Genomic DNA, 15201 nt, shown 5'->3' on the forward strand with positions numbered 1-15201 from the left:
CGTCTACAAGAAGGGACAGAGCAGACTGTACTTCTTGAGGAAGCTGAAGTCCTTCAACGTTTGCAGCAAGATGCTGCATATCTTCTATACGTCTGTTGTAGAGAGCGCTATCTCTTCTGCCATCATCTGCTGGGGGAGCAGCACCAGAGCAAGTGACTTAAAAAAGATCAACAAGCTTATAAAGAAGGCTGGCTCAGTTCTGGGGACTCCTCTAGAACCTTTGGAGATGATTGTTCAAACAAGGATTCTTCATAAAATGAAGAACATTATAGACAACCCTCAGCATCCTCTTCATCAGACTGTCATACAACAACAAAGTTTCTTCAGTCAGAGGCTTCTTCAGATCCGCTACAAGACACGCTACAAGAGATCCTTCCTGCCCACAGCCATCAGCATCTAGAACAACTCTTTAATGAAACCAGGATGATGAGTTACAACAACATTTAATTTCCCTCTGGGATTAATAAAGTTTTTTTTTTAATTGAATCGAATTGAATTAGCATGACAACTTGAGAAATACGTGAGGTACTGAGTTACATTTCGGTGTGTGGCTACATCGAACTGTAAGGGACGGGAAGTCTGAGATTGTTATCATTGTATGTTCCCATACAATGGCAAAACTAGTTCTCTGCATTTAACTCATCACACCTGAGAGACACCCAGGTGGAGAGTGGGCAGCTATGCAAGTGCCCAGGGAGCAGTTAGGGATTGGGTGTCTTGCTCAAGGACACCATGAGATGTGGGAATGGTGGGGAGTGGAACCACAACTTTTTGGTCCTAAGTTAGCTGCCCTACCTCTACCCCATCCCCCCCCCCCCCCCCCAAGAAAGGTAAGAAAAGTAAGAAAGGTTGCTTTCAAAAATGGGGCTGCCAGGTCAAATTCCAAGATGGCTGCCACCATAAATGCATCCATGTAAATCTTTCGAGCAGGATAACTTGAAAAATGAACAACATGCCAACTTCCATTTTGGTGAGTAGCTACATCTAGGAGTAAGAAAGGTCTAAAGGTATGAAGACATACATGTGCGGGCGTGTGCGTGGGCATGCGTATGTGTCAACTGGCCGCACTGATTGAGGAGACTATGCTTTCTAGTTTTTATATTACTTACAAGTACACAGTGTTTCCTCTAGTTTGCTTGCCTTGGCAGGGCACTCATGGGGAGAGGGTCGGAGATATGTTTGTGTTGCGCACTGTTTGTACCGATAGTTTTCGAGGTGGGGGTGAGGGGTGTTGGAGACGGCTCAGCATGAGTGGAGCACTCTGCACTATCTCTCTAGCTTTTTCAGCTAGCACGTCTGTATTGCTCACAGGGTTATAGTTCAGTAGGCAGGGCACTCAGTTCTGTTGACAAGGCGGGGCACCCTGCTTGTACAATGGTGGGGGAAACATTGGTATAGTTTCCTCAAATGATTGAGGTGGCCGAACAATAATCTATGGGGTCAAGGCCACCTTTCACCACCATTGCACCTGGTAAAGGTTAAAGTAGCTTGCCAAACTTGCCAGGATCCATCACTCTGCACCCCCTTGGACAAGCAAAAATCTCTCTTCTTCTACACAGATAACTCCTACCCATTGAATATATTTCACCAAAAACATTAAGGCTTACTTGCATTCCCTGTTCAACTCCATTTCAGAAAAACACTCGTCTCCAAAACTACAAACATTCACTATTCATATTCCTCAGCGACGGGGAACATTGGCGTACCGCTTGTTTCTGGAGCGTTGTAGTGACTTTGTTAGCCAATGAAACGGCTCCACGTTGAGATCAGTTAATTACATCTAAATCAAGTTTTAACTTTGTCCTCAGTGGTATGGATGTGTTGATAATCAGTTTACTTTGTGCAGTTCTGAACGTTACCTTTCTGCTGAAGTAATGAACAGCAGAGTTTTCAATAGTATGGCCGCCCAATTAGAAAACTGCTACATTTGTTCATTTCGGTCCGTTGCCTATTAGTCTCAACACCGATATAGATGCTTGTAATTATTCTCCTGCTAAATGCACCACTAGATTTTTAAAACACAGCCAAAGGGCCATTTGTAAAAACAGGATCCCGGCACACACAGGTTCTGACTGTTTTTTATTTTATTTGCGTAATGAATATGTGGCGTTTGACTCGTTTGATACGTTTGGTGACGTTCCCAAAAGTAATGGAGCTAGAATGATACCAGAAGAATGCAGTGATTGAGACAAATTGAGCTCCGCTGCACAGTGCACAGGAACCATACATCAGCCACAAGCAGCAGGTACGCTGCTCCGGAGAGAATTGATGGTGAACGTAGAGAGGAATTCGTCCTCTCGTACATGGCTGGGGCTGCTTCAACATGTCTGAGTTAGGTGCATTAAACTTTCCAAAAACAACTCTACCCGGGCTCTAAACACATCAGTCGGAATCTGATGGAGTTTACGATAAACAAGCGATACGCCCATGTCCCCCGTGACTGAAGGATTTGAAAAGTGAATGTTTGTAGCTTTCACAACGAGCGTTTTCACGATGGGAATTCACCAGGACATGCAAACCTTAATGTTTTTGCTGCAAGATAATCAATCGGGTAGAATTAACATTTAGAAGAATAGAGGTAAAGTGACGGACCATGGCAAGTGGAGGAAGAAATTGTATCCACCACCAGGCACAAGGGCGGAGCCAGTGCGTTATAGTTTAATCTTCATCCACCCCAATCATTTGAGGAAACTATAATTTTAAGGTGCATAGAAACTAGCATAGTTTCCTCAAATGATCAGGGTGGTTAGTTTACATCTTTACATGGTGGTGGCCATTTTGGATTTAATGTGGCAATCCTAATTTTTGATAGTGATCTTTCTCACACTTAGATGCAGCCACACACCAAAATGGATGTGGATACCTCACTTGTTTTTCAAGTTATCAAGCTCACAAGAAGAGCACATGGAAGGATGGATTCCCAGTCCCCTCAAGGCTCAGCATAGGAGAACAGTAAAGGAGGACAATATATCTTACCAGAGTTAACCCTCATCTGTTTTATTACCCACTTGTTGTCAGTGTTGGGTATTTTAGTAGAAAAACACGTTTCATTCCAGTTTATCAAACAGCTTTCAAAATCCTAAAGTTCCCTGAAAACAAGGAATAACCAGGATTCTGTTTTATCTTGGGACTATAAAATAAATAGAAGAAACACACAACCTTGCTTTTTTTACCCCACATAAAAATTGACAATCTTGAATAAAGAAATTAGAAAATAAAGTACATCTGAAGAAATCTATATTTTAATGCAAATACCAGCAAAAACAGAATTTAGCAACCCTAACCCTAAAATAAACAGTATTTTCCACTTGGTGATACATTTTGCTGTTATTCAAAAAGCCTTGTATGTGAATTAATACAGAATTAATTTTGTGCACGACACACCAACAGGCTCTTCTGCTTTTCAAGTTCACTTAACAGAAGTCTTTTTATTAGTGGGCTTCGTCGCCTACTGAGGAATACTCAACGTACGTGTTCCAAAGGTGGCAAACTAATTAGGGGACGTTAAAACGAGTAGCACACTCCAACTTCATGAGGAAATCAAGAAGTTCAGTTATCAACGTTTCAGCCTTCAGGCCTTTAGGTCAGCGTATGGACACCATGACGTCCTCACCTTTAAATTAGTTATTAATGAGGTTCTAAAGAATCTATTTACTTTTTCTGTATATCTAATGGGTAACTTTGGAGATGAGTAGCATGAATGTATGTCATGGAGATATTTCCGCCCCCAACATATTTTAAATTACAGGCAGCTGAACTGCAGTGATCCTTGCAGTTAGTTAAAAATATTTTTCCCCATCATAATGGGAGGAAGTAATTCTTGCTACCTTCTGACTTAAAACACTGTAATCACTCCCAGGGGTAACATAAATGCATCTAATTTATTTGTACATTTTTAGTTACCAACTAAAGTCGGTACAAAACATTGGTTTCAATCATTTTTAAGTTGGTTTGGTCCAACTAAGTTCATACAACTATAGCTTCTAGAATAAATAAAAAAAAAAGGTTTTTGTTTGTTTTTTTAAAGTACCGGTAGTTCTGTGTTTCTGCCGATCAGTCAGATATATTAGAGAACAATACCTCAAGTGATATTAGGCTCTTTAGAAGTGCAAGGTGTCCACCAAATTATAAAAAAACTGAAATATGCGATCTGTCGCATCAAATCAAGGATTAAGTCACAAGGTTTATATAGTGGAATATAAGCAGCGATATTGGTTGAAAAAATGTGCAATTTTTAGATTTTGTCTAAATATGATGAATAAATACCTTTTTTATAGGTCCCTTGAAGGAAATGTCCAAATTATAATGCCTAAAGAATGTTTTGAAGCACTTTTCTGAGCAGTACCAACAACTAACAATGATTTGGGGCAGAAAAGTCCAAAATTGTCTCGACTTTCCCTGAGCGCTACCAAAGCTATTTTCAAAACCAGCTGAGAGATCCTGATATCTAAATACAGTTTGAGGTTTCACCTTTCAAATGGCCTCAATGAATCCTCATGAGACTACACTCGGATTAGGATTCAGATGGATTTTGCAGGAGTTTTCTTTATTAGCAAGACAAATAAGCCATTTCTCTACTCGTGATATCAGGATGATCTAGCCAGGAATCTGAAATATTAGGGATGCACGATATTATCGGGATAGTATCGGCCGATATTAGCGATAAAGTTAAATATCGGACATTGGTCGTTCCATCAAAATAACACCGATATAAAAGGCGCTGTTTTTTTTAAATATATATTAAATATTTATATAGTGTTACATAATTTTCAGCCCCCTTTTCGGCATCTTGCATTTGGTAGCAGGCCAAATTGACAAAGACCATGCAGAATAATATAACATTTCAACTCCACAGCAGAGAAAGTTATTTAGTCTCTGTAAACAGATCTAGGGAAAAATATCGGCATTGGTATCAGTTATCGGCTAAATAAGTTTTAACATATCGGCATATCAGCCGAAATCCCAATATTGTGAATCCCTATGGAATATTATTTGAAATTTGATCATTTTTTACCAAATATGACTTAATCCATGATCTGATGTGATGGATCACATAAAAGTTAATTTACCAAACTCTTATTGACATCTGCTCAGAGCTTAGGCAGGTGTTTGAGCATTTATGTGACCAGTCTTAAGAAGAGGAACAAGAACAACAAGAACAAGGAATTGCTATACGTCGTCATCATTGTATGTTCCCATACAATGACAAAATTAGTTCTCTGCATTTAACCCATCACACCTGAGCTGCACACAGGTGGTACAGTGGGCAGCTATGTAAGGGGAGCAGTTATGGATTAGGTGTTTTGCTCAAGGACACCACAATGTGGGCAAGGTGGAGTGCTGAACCTGTGATTTTCTGGTCCGAAGTCCACTGCCCTGCCTCTACACCACAGCAGCCCCATAAAGCTTACGGCATCTGGTATTCCCAGACTGTCTCTCATCCTAGTACTAACCAGGCCCAACCCTGCTTATCTTCCAAGATCGGACGAGATTGGACGAGTTCAGGATGGTATGGCTGTAAGGTTAAATAAGTTAACCATAAGTTAATCTGCTGCACATGCCTATCTAATGATTACTTTGAGTTTCAATAATCTTGTCCTTATTTTGCAAACCGACAGACAAATGAAAGTACACACGGACAATTACATGATCACCTGTCTTTCATGGCAGCAGATAAAAAGCCCTCAAGGGTTCAAACTCATGTCTACGGTCAACAAGTACTTTGTATATTCTACTGCTTCAATCAGGCACATGTCAATCAGGAAATTATTGTACCTTAATATACGTTCACATTTCGATCACCCATTTATTATGGGGCAATAGCGATGATGTGTAATCTAAGGACATGCTGAGTAAATGGTAGCAGCGTAGTGATCTGACTGGTCAAACGCTGACCAATGGTTTCTCTCCCAGTGAATGCCTACAACGACATGAATGTTTTCAGGTGTCAGAATGGTGTCCGTTACTCGAGAGGAGGCAACTCCACACACTGCTCAAAAATCTAAATGAATATTCCTCGTATCGAGGTCAACCATAGATGTGTCACCCAATCGTTGGTAAAACTCAGCTATTGTAGCTTCTCTGCATGTCCCAGTAGAGTCAGCCTCAAACATGTGCATATGTGAACACACTAATGCACAAACGAAGCTCATCATACTTGAAGTTAGCCCTGTGACGACTCACACAAATGTGTTTGCATATCTTTGTTGGCACATGGCACGTCCTCTGGCATAATTGCCCTTTTCGCCCGCTCCCATGCACGCCCGGCAAAAACGTCTCATTGAATATTTAAAATGCACACCGATGTCATGATGACAGAGACCAAGAGCGTGCCTCTAATTATTCAGGCTTCTACCTCCGAGTCAATGAGGCTGCCGAAGGGGCCGTGGTGCCTTCCTTCCACGATAACTCCTCGTCTCCTTCCACCTCTACCTCTGCTCTCCGAACGCTGATGAGCCGCAAATTCTCCCCTGCCTCCTCAATCGTTCCAAGACTGTCAATCTCCAAACGACATTAAACGCACATTGCCTGTTTATTTACAGTGTACCGGTGTAGTCGGGAAGCAGAGTGCAGCACAGAACAGAGAACAATATTTAAATGACTGTGTCACCCTGCTGTTAGATGTGGAACGCCGCCACAGCTTTGGCACGAGGCGCAGCTATGAATATGCAAAGCAGCTGCTGTGATGTGTAATTTACACAGATGCAGATGTGAATGTATATATAGCTGCATATGTAAGTAAACAGGGAAGTGCAGGAGAGCATTTAGCTAAAATGATCCCGTTCTCTTTGCTAGAAAGCAGCTGATCTACGGAGTGCTGCAGCGCTGAAAATAGACACATGGTGCTCTGCTGAATAAAAGATGACAGAACAATCCAGCCGCCAAAGACAACCTGGATGTGTGTGTGGACTGTTGGTATGTCTGTTTCTAGCACTTACGATGACTTATTGCATGCTCATTTTGTCCCAAGATATTTGTCCTTAACTTAGAAATACCCTGTTTCCTTCCTGCATGCAAAAATATAACATAACTAAAGAAAATGCATGTCCTGCAAAAATGCAGTGGGGAATGCTTATTGCACAAGAACTTGCTGAAAAACAACTGAAATTGGCACAAAAAATGCTGAAATGTAGCTGAAATGAAGAACTAGCTTAAATTAGCAGAAGAAAGCAGAAAGAACACATATTTGCTGATTTGGGTTTAAATAAGCAGAAATCATTACACACATTTAGAAATTAGTTAAAAAGACTGAAATTTGCAAAAAAACCCAAAAAAAAACCTGAAAAGTAGCTGAAAAGGAAAAACGAAGCTTAAACTATCAGAATGAAGCGGAAAAAGCTGAAATGAACTGGGGGGGGTAGCTGAACAAGCAAAAAAAATAGCATAAAACAGCTAAATAGTAGCTGAAGTAGCAGAAACTAGCAGAAAAAAAAGCTGAAAGGAGCATAACAAGCTGAAATTTGCATAAATACGTTAATTAGCCTGAAAAAAGCAGAAATTACCATGAACTTTTTTTTCAGAAAACAGCTTAAATTAGCTAAAAACTGATAAAAAAAAAAGTTGCTGAAAAGGTAGAACAAGCTTAAATTAGCAGAAGAAAGCAGAAAGAACATGTTTGCACAATTAGGCTAAAAAAAACTAATTAGCACAAAAAAGGAAATTATCTGGAAAAAAGCTGAAATGAGCAAAAACAGCTTAAAAGTAGCTAAATAGCAGTAAGAAGCTGAAATTACAAGTTGAGAGAGCACATTTTTGCTGAATTAGACTGAAAATTTTGAATTGAATGCAAAAAATGTGGAATTAGCTGAAAAGCTTAAATTTCCATAAAAACCGCTAAATAGTAGCTGAAATAGTAGAAAAAGCTGAAACCTGCAGAAATAAGCTGAAAGGAGCTGAACCAGAAAGGAGCTGTAAAAGGTTTTGAACAGATCTAAAGATACGAAGGATGTAAAATGAACTCAGTTCATTTTCCATGAGAAAAAAATGGCAGAAAAGGCTAAATATTTCAAAAAGCTAAAGTTGCACCAACACCAAAAGTCAGAGCAGGATTGTCCTGAAAGAGCTGAACGTTTTGATTCATGATTTGTTGAACTGGCTTGAAAACTGCGGGACGAGAAACGTGCCAAAAAATGTCCGCAAGAAAAATGGATCACAGTAGAGTGAACGCTTCATAAACAGTTAAAGTAGTAACGGTCCTTGAAGGCCTGTTGCACGCTGCCTTTGATGCCAGAGTTCCTACTTGGAGTATGTGCTGTGAAAGACTCAGCTAAAACACAAATGCTTTGTATAAAATGACTGAACTGCAGCTATGTTGGTGTTTTTTAAGACCAGCTGGCGGTGGCAGCCATCTTGAATCAAGTTTACTCCAAAAGTTAGTACATCCAATGTCTTCTGAACAAATTCTTTGTGTTTTATCCAAAATACTTTTTCTGTCTGGTGCTTCAACTAACTCAGTCTTCTAAGCAGCACCTTCTCAGAGTGGATCAACCAGTACGCTGATGACTCAACCTTGTTACATTTATCTACGAGGATTATTGAGCATGCATATGGTTAGTACATCCAATGATTACATCCTGCTAGTTTGAATTAAATTTGTCCTGTGGTTCATCATTTCTTTACCTGAATACAAGCAAAAACATAAATCGCCTTCACCTTTCGGTGACGATCGATAAAAATTGACAAAAATTTCTAAATAGATATCTGCAAAATCCCCTTTTTTACTTCACTTTAGCGTGCATAAGTCATTTGTTCTTGAGCTGACCTAAGAAAAAAAATAAAAAAGAATATTATCAAAGATGACTTATTATTTCTTCAAATTATTCGTCCTAAATCCAAGTCCGCACCATTAGGCAATTAAAAAGGACATTTGCTTCCCGACTCCCCGGCAGATTCTGCGGTCCATTTTTCCACCAGCACTTGAGAGCGTGAAGAGTTTATTCATTCTTCTCTGCACACGGCGAGCCAGGAGTCGGCTGAGCTCCGAACTTGAAGAGCAGCGTGGGGTGACGGCGGCTGCTTCCCATTTGGCTAATCTGTATGCTTTCTGATAGGGAGGCTTAAATCCTCCAGTCTGCCCGGGTGCCGGGGAAAACAAAGGCTTCACCTAATAACACATCCTTGCAATATTTCACACGGTACTTTGATTTAGATTTTGCTCCCCAGGCACGAACCAGCTGGCTGGGAACGGTGGAGGAGATGATTGGAGTCAAAGGACAGAAATAGACGCGTTTGTTTACTGACCACACATGACGCTAATAATTAAGCCATTGTTTGTGTGCAGTCGTTTGTTTGTTTGTTTGGAAGGTGGTTTTCTGTCGTAACGGTGTCATTTTGTGAGAGGTTCATTCCTGAATCACCTGTTCTCTCCGACGTCAACTAATCAGTAGCTGTTGGTCAAAATGAGGTTAAGGTTAACCCAGGGGTTGTTTTAAAATACACCAAGCGCCATCATGTGTGGGTTTTCTCTGCGTGGCCATTAGAGATGGACGGTAATGATATATACCAGGGTATCCAAAAGCAAGCATTGATATTGTTTGAAAACAGTCCCTAAAACGTAGCAGCGGTCCATACAGTGTATTATTTCAGCTCGTGTCATGTCTTCTTCAGTTTTTTGGGAACTGAAGCCAGCAGGACCTGGTTTACAGAGACTAGAAACAAAATAAGAACTATAAGTCAACAAGAGTCGACGCCTGATAACAACTATGCAGTTGTGTTTTTTTACCCAAAAGCATTGACCCATTTGTTTCTTTACAAGGAGGGGGCGGGACCTAAATCGTGTTCTGGAACCAGAAGCCAGTCCCATTCATACTTCAACTTCAGGGTTCACGTCACAGTAATGTAATGCATCCATTTTCTTTCTCACGCTTCTTTCCAGGTTGTCGTCTATCTCCTGTAGTCAATGTGCAAAAGTATGGAGGACACCTTGGACAGGTCACAAGTCCATCACAGAGACACTTACTTAGTTACCAATCAGCCTAAATTGCATGTTTTGGGTCTTTGGGAGGAAACTGGAGTACCCTAAGTAAACCCCTGCAAGCACAAAGGTATGGAAAGCCATTCGGGCCAAATACTCATAAAAATTTCACATGACTTTGACGCATAAATAATGCATAAACAAAGTGTTAACACAAACTTTACATATTAAGGGTTAATTACTCGCTATTTTAGGGCGCCAATTCACCTGTTTATGTCCCTTTTGCACAACTTCACTTCCTGGCAGTTTGACTCGTGTCTCTTCTCACTGACCGTTTCAGATCCAGGGCTAGACCACTTTGGAAAGAAGTGGGGTTGCCTCCCACCATTCAATGCCCAAATAACCCGCTGACCCTTGGGCGGCTGTGGCTGAGTGGTTAGAGCAGTCGTCCTCCAATGCAATGTTGGGGGTTCAAATACACCAGCAGTCACATGCCCAAGTGTCCCTGGGCAAGACACTGAACCCCTCATTGCCTCCGATGCGTGTCCCATTGGTGTATAAATGTCATAAAATACTGATTAGTCTCTTTAGAATGAGTTGTTCAATTAACTTTGTATGGATCTAGTAGAGTGCTGTATGAATGGGTAAATGAGGACACAGATTGTAGTGTAAAGCGCTTTGAGTGTCTTGATGAGATAGAAAAGATCTATACAAGTACAGTCCACTTACCTATCTGCATCGTGTAACATTCTCTCTGAGAAACTATAGCTCCATCCACTGTGCCACCATAGAGCTTGTTTGACTCCTTCATAGGCATCGCAACCATTATATGTGATGGGGACATGTTCCCCTCCCACATTAATTTTTTTTTATTTGGACCCCCTCAGTTTACTATGAAACATTAGTTCAGTCGGCGCTGTTTCTCTTTCTTCATGAACGAATCCCTTCCACTTGATTAATAGGAGAATACTCAAGCCATTAAAACTCCACTCCAGGTTTTCCAGGTTACCTCCAACTCTACACACAGCACCAGCTACGTTTCTCCTCTACGTCTCCTGCCTCGACAGAAAACGCGCACAGGTGGAGGAGATGGAGACACCTCTGTGTTGCTCGCTCGCCAGTTTAGCGAGCGTGTGGGCAGTTGTTGACCGGGGGGTTGATCATAAACATATATTCACGGTTAGGAGGATGCTTGAGAGGAGCTACGTCTGTAGCATGTTAGCTCAGCAGTAACTGTGACGCTGCAGGTGTAAGAGACGCTGTGTGTTCAGGTGCATTAAAGTTGAAATGTCTTTGAAACTTCCACACCTTATTGTCCTCAAGCTTCATGAGAAACCATTTAGATGAGTAGTGTTGAACACAAGTAAAAAAGTCTAGAGGTGATGTTTGTTATTTCTCTAACAAATGGTGCCGACCTGATGCTCCGTATTAAAGTGTATTAAAGTTAAAATGTATTTAAAACCCACAGCTGAATTTACACAAACTTAGTGAGAAACATGTTTTAAATGTGTGGAATTAAAGGAAATCTAGGTGAAATGCTGCTTTTTGTACACTTTTTTTACGCGCACATCATTGTGCCCCCCCCACACACACATTACAGATGCTTCTGACGCCCTTGGACTCCTTATTTATATTTTACATATTTATTGTTTAAAATCACAACGCCAAAACAATTACTGCATTTTTATTTTAAGGTTGAAGTGTTTAAAATCACCTCAGTAGAACAAAATCCAAGAATCCTTTCCAGACTGACAGTAATAACCTTATATTACAGTGTAATTTAAGGAATGCCTAACAATATTTAAAAATGAATACCGCCCACCCGTTAACGGCAACTATTGTCTTCTAACGTATGACAAGCGTGAGCTTGAAGTACGACCTTTCCTGCACCGTGCTTACATTTCTCTCGTGGAAAACAGACAACGCTCCTACTACACATTTTGCTCAATGCTTTAGTGTCTAACTTTGTAGTTTGCATGGACCTTGTGTTTCCTGGCATTTCGTAAGAGTTTGTTATTGCAGCAGGCCTAAGGCTGGGATTGTAAGGCTCCCTTTATGCTCTTGGTGCTACAACTTTCAGATTCAAAGATTTCCTTGCATCAGAACTGTGGTTTGATGGAGCCTAAAGGTGAACGTTGGGGATGATCCTTCGAGCTGAGATGAGGGATTTGGCAACTGGAGAACAAGAACCAGCAGCTCAACCACTAGCCGTTTCTCTTCGCTACAGTGCGCTTCAAATGGAGGTTACAGTCACTCATGGACAGTTCTGGTCATCTGACGATACTGGAGCTCAGCCCAGTACAAGATAATGTACAAAAAGCAGCTCGGTGGAGTCTGCTGTGATAAAGCGGTAATGAAGCAGATGTCGTTACAGGATGACAACGCTTGATTTCCAACTCATGACTGTGCAAGTCAACATAAGGTCGTTTATTTTCTTTATTAAATTAATTAGCATGTTTTTGATAACAGCCAAATGAGAACTATTTCTATGTAAATCATTTAAAATAGGGTGGAATACTTATTTAAACACAGATTAAGGTCAGTTTAGTTTGTTTGTTGTCTGGTATCTCAAGAAAAACATTTTGGAACATTGTGAACTGTGTGGGTTCTGTCTGTAAATATATGCTCACATTTAGACCAACCTTCAGGTCATTATCTTCTTGGATTTGTAAAGTAATTATGTAAAGACAAAGATGAAAACGAAGACGGGACAGAGCTGTTTTATAGCCTCTTGCTTTTTACTAATTCTAACAAGATGAGTTGTTTTTGAACGCGTTTATTGTATTCCATGAAACATAAAGGGTGACCAACGGAGATGAATTATGCAAAAGTATTGAAATGATTAGATAAAAACAAGGTTTTTGCAGTTTGCAAGGTGGTACTGAATCTCATGAACCACTGAACTGATGGGAAACAATTCCAATCCCCTTCTTCGCTCCACAACAAGAAGTGTCCTGATAATCTGGTATTAGTATCAGATTTTAGCCTCGTTTTGGGAGAGCTCAAGCACCACCCCTGAAAATAAAAGAAACCATCATTAGGATGGTGTAAGGAAATTCAGTTCTCAAATCTTCAATTCACCAAAATATTTTATACATTTGGAATAAATGATGATGGTCTTAAAAATCTAGGATGTTTTTAAAAGTCAGATCCTCAACGCCACCTGTCAATCAATCCAGCAGGCTTGTCAACAACTGACCAATCAGCGACCTCAATTTGTCCTGAAGTGAAACGCCTCTTACCTGCAGGTGCTACAGCCCCTTTTCAGTGTTGCCAAGTCCACTTTTATAAGTGACTTTGGGCTTGTTTTTTTCTAAAGTCGCTTGCAAATCTTGTGAGTCGTGTTTTTTTTGGGTTTGTTTTTGTATGTGAAGTTGCTTATTTGGGCTTTGACTTTATTTCCAAGTGAAACTAGTTGATTATCTCCCAGCTCCGCACAATAAAGCAAAAGACGAGTGGTAGTAGGTAGTTTGTCCCGTCCACGCCCACATTTCCTGTTTATCTCTCCCGCCCAAGTTGGCGAGGCGACAGGCGCACCCATAAACATAAAAATACGTATGTGGGCGCACACCCCAAACACTCATACCGTGGATGACCACTAGGGGGCTCCACTGACGCGCAGATGTCAGGATGTTTTGTTATTACAAATATGTAGAAAAAATTACATATGTAAAATGTATTTTTTTTTATCAGAGCTTAAAAGTATGTTATTCAAAGTGTTTAGTATAATTTTGCTGTCGTTTATGTGTAATCCCGTAATAAATGTACATTTATACGGTTTAAAAATGGCCTGTTTTACGCAATGTGGTGGGTTGCCAGTTGGGATTTTTTGGGGCTTGTTTTTATGGAGTAGGTTACATGTTTCTATTGCGAGATCTGGCAACACGGCCCCTTTTCCATTGACAACATTATCGGGGTTTTACATCACAAACGCTTTGCAATCAGAGGGATTTTGTGGAAAAATCTTCGGAAAAAAATGTTTAAACATTGTCACTGGGGAACGTAATTTAAACCCACCTTACCCTGAGTGTTTAGAGGACGTAATACAGTTTATTCAAAGTCTAAAACTAAACGAAGTTTGGAAAAAATGTAAAAGATGATAAAGCCCTGTGGCCGACCTCATGATCAGCTGAATACAACAGAGATAAACAGGAAGTACCACGTGTTCATCTGTACGAAGGTAACTCCAGGTAAATCCTCCACTTCCTGTCATAATTACATTGTATGCTTAATGGTCAAATTAAAGGTTAATGCTTAAAGCTACTGTATTTTCCACTGTACACATCGCACCGCCCTATAGGTCGCATCAGTCCAAATATGTCTAATAAAGTGGAAAAATCTATAAATACGTCACTTCGCTGTATACGTTGCATCTATTTTGCGTCACCGCTGGCAACCCGGAAATGTGGGCCAGTGTGCCAAAAATCGATTGGCTGCCAAATGGCGGCTGCTGGAGCGTGCACGAGAGGACTTGAACAAGAATTTAACAAGATTAACACTTAAAAACAATTTGTTTGTTTGAAATTATAGTAAAGGTGTGTCTCAGTCTAACTTTTGCTTAATGAATGCACGTTGATGGTCAAATCAGCTGCATTTCAAAAGCCGATACGCGGAAACATCAACGCGCAGAGGGAGACTCGCCGTGCATTTCTTCGAAATTTAACAAAAATAACCACCTAAAAATATTTCGTCATTATGGCAATGGTTTGTCTCAGTTGAACTTTTACTTAATAAATGCACTTTAATGGTCAAATTAGCTTCACTTTGCCGGGGCGGCACGGCAAAGTGAAGCTAATTTGACGGTTGCTCCAGGCAGATGACGGTGGCAGGCTATGGCAAGTCGATTGTGTCATTAATAGTCACTTTTACCCATTACATGGTAATGGCATGCCATACTACTTGAGTGCCACCTAGTGGCTGAAAATGGTATTGTTCAATATTTTTAGTCAGAATGAATGAAAACGGTCATATCTCAGCCAAAAATTTGTTTATGAATATCCATCCATCCATTATCTTTACCCGCTTATTCCATTTTGGGTCACGGGGGTCGCTGGTGCCCATGTCCAGCAATCACTGTGCGAGGGGCGGGGTACACCCTGGACGGGTCGCAAGTCCATCACAGGGACACATAGAGACAAACGAGACAAACAACCATTCACTCTCTCACTCACACCTAGGGACAATTTAGAGTTACCAATCAGCCTAACATGCATGTTTTTGGTCTGTGGGAGGAAACCGGAGCACCCGGAGAAAACCCACGCATGCACGGAGAGAACATGCAAACTCCA

At 40.7% G+C, this 15201-nt stretch overlaps 1 protein-coding gene and 1 pseudogene across 1 annotated transcript in view; one reads left to right on the plus strand and one right to left on the minus strand.

Annotated features, from left to right (window-relative positions):
- LOC119411160 (histone H3.3A-like) overlaps positions 1-15201 on the plus strand; it is a 73253-nt gene that overhangs the window by 3787 nt on the left and 54265 nt on the right. The window lies entirely within an intron of this gene.
- Positions 5405-5523, minus strand: LOC119421298 (annotated as a pseudogene).

This window comes from Nematolebias whitei, chromosome 1 (genome assembly GCF_014905685.2).
Source record: "Nematolebias whitei isolate Nwh7 chromosome 1, NemWhi1, whole genome shotgun sequence".
NCBI lineage: Eukaryota > Metazoa > Chordata > Actinopteri > Cyprinodontiformes > Rivulidae > Nematolebias > Nematolebias whitei.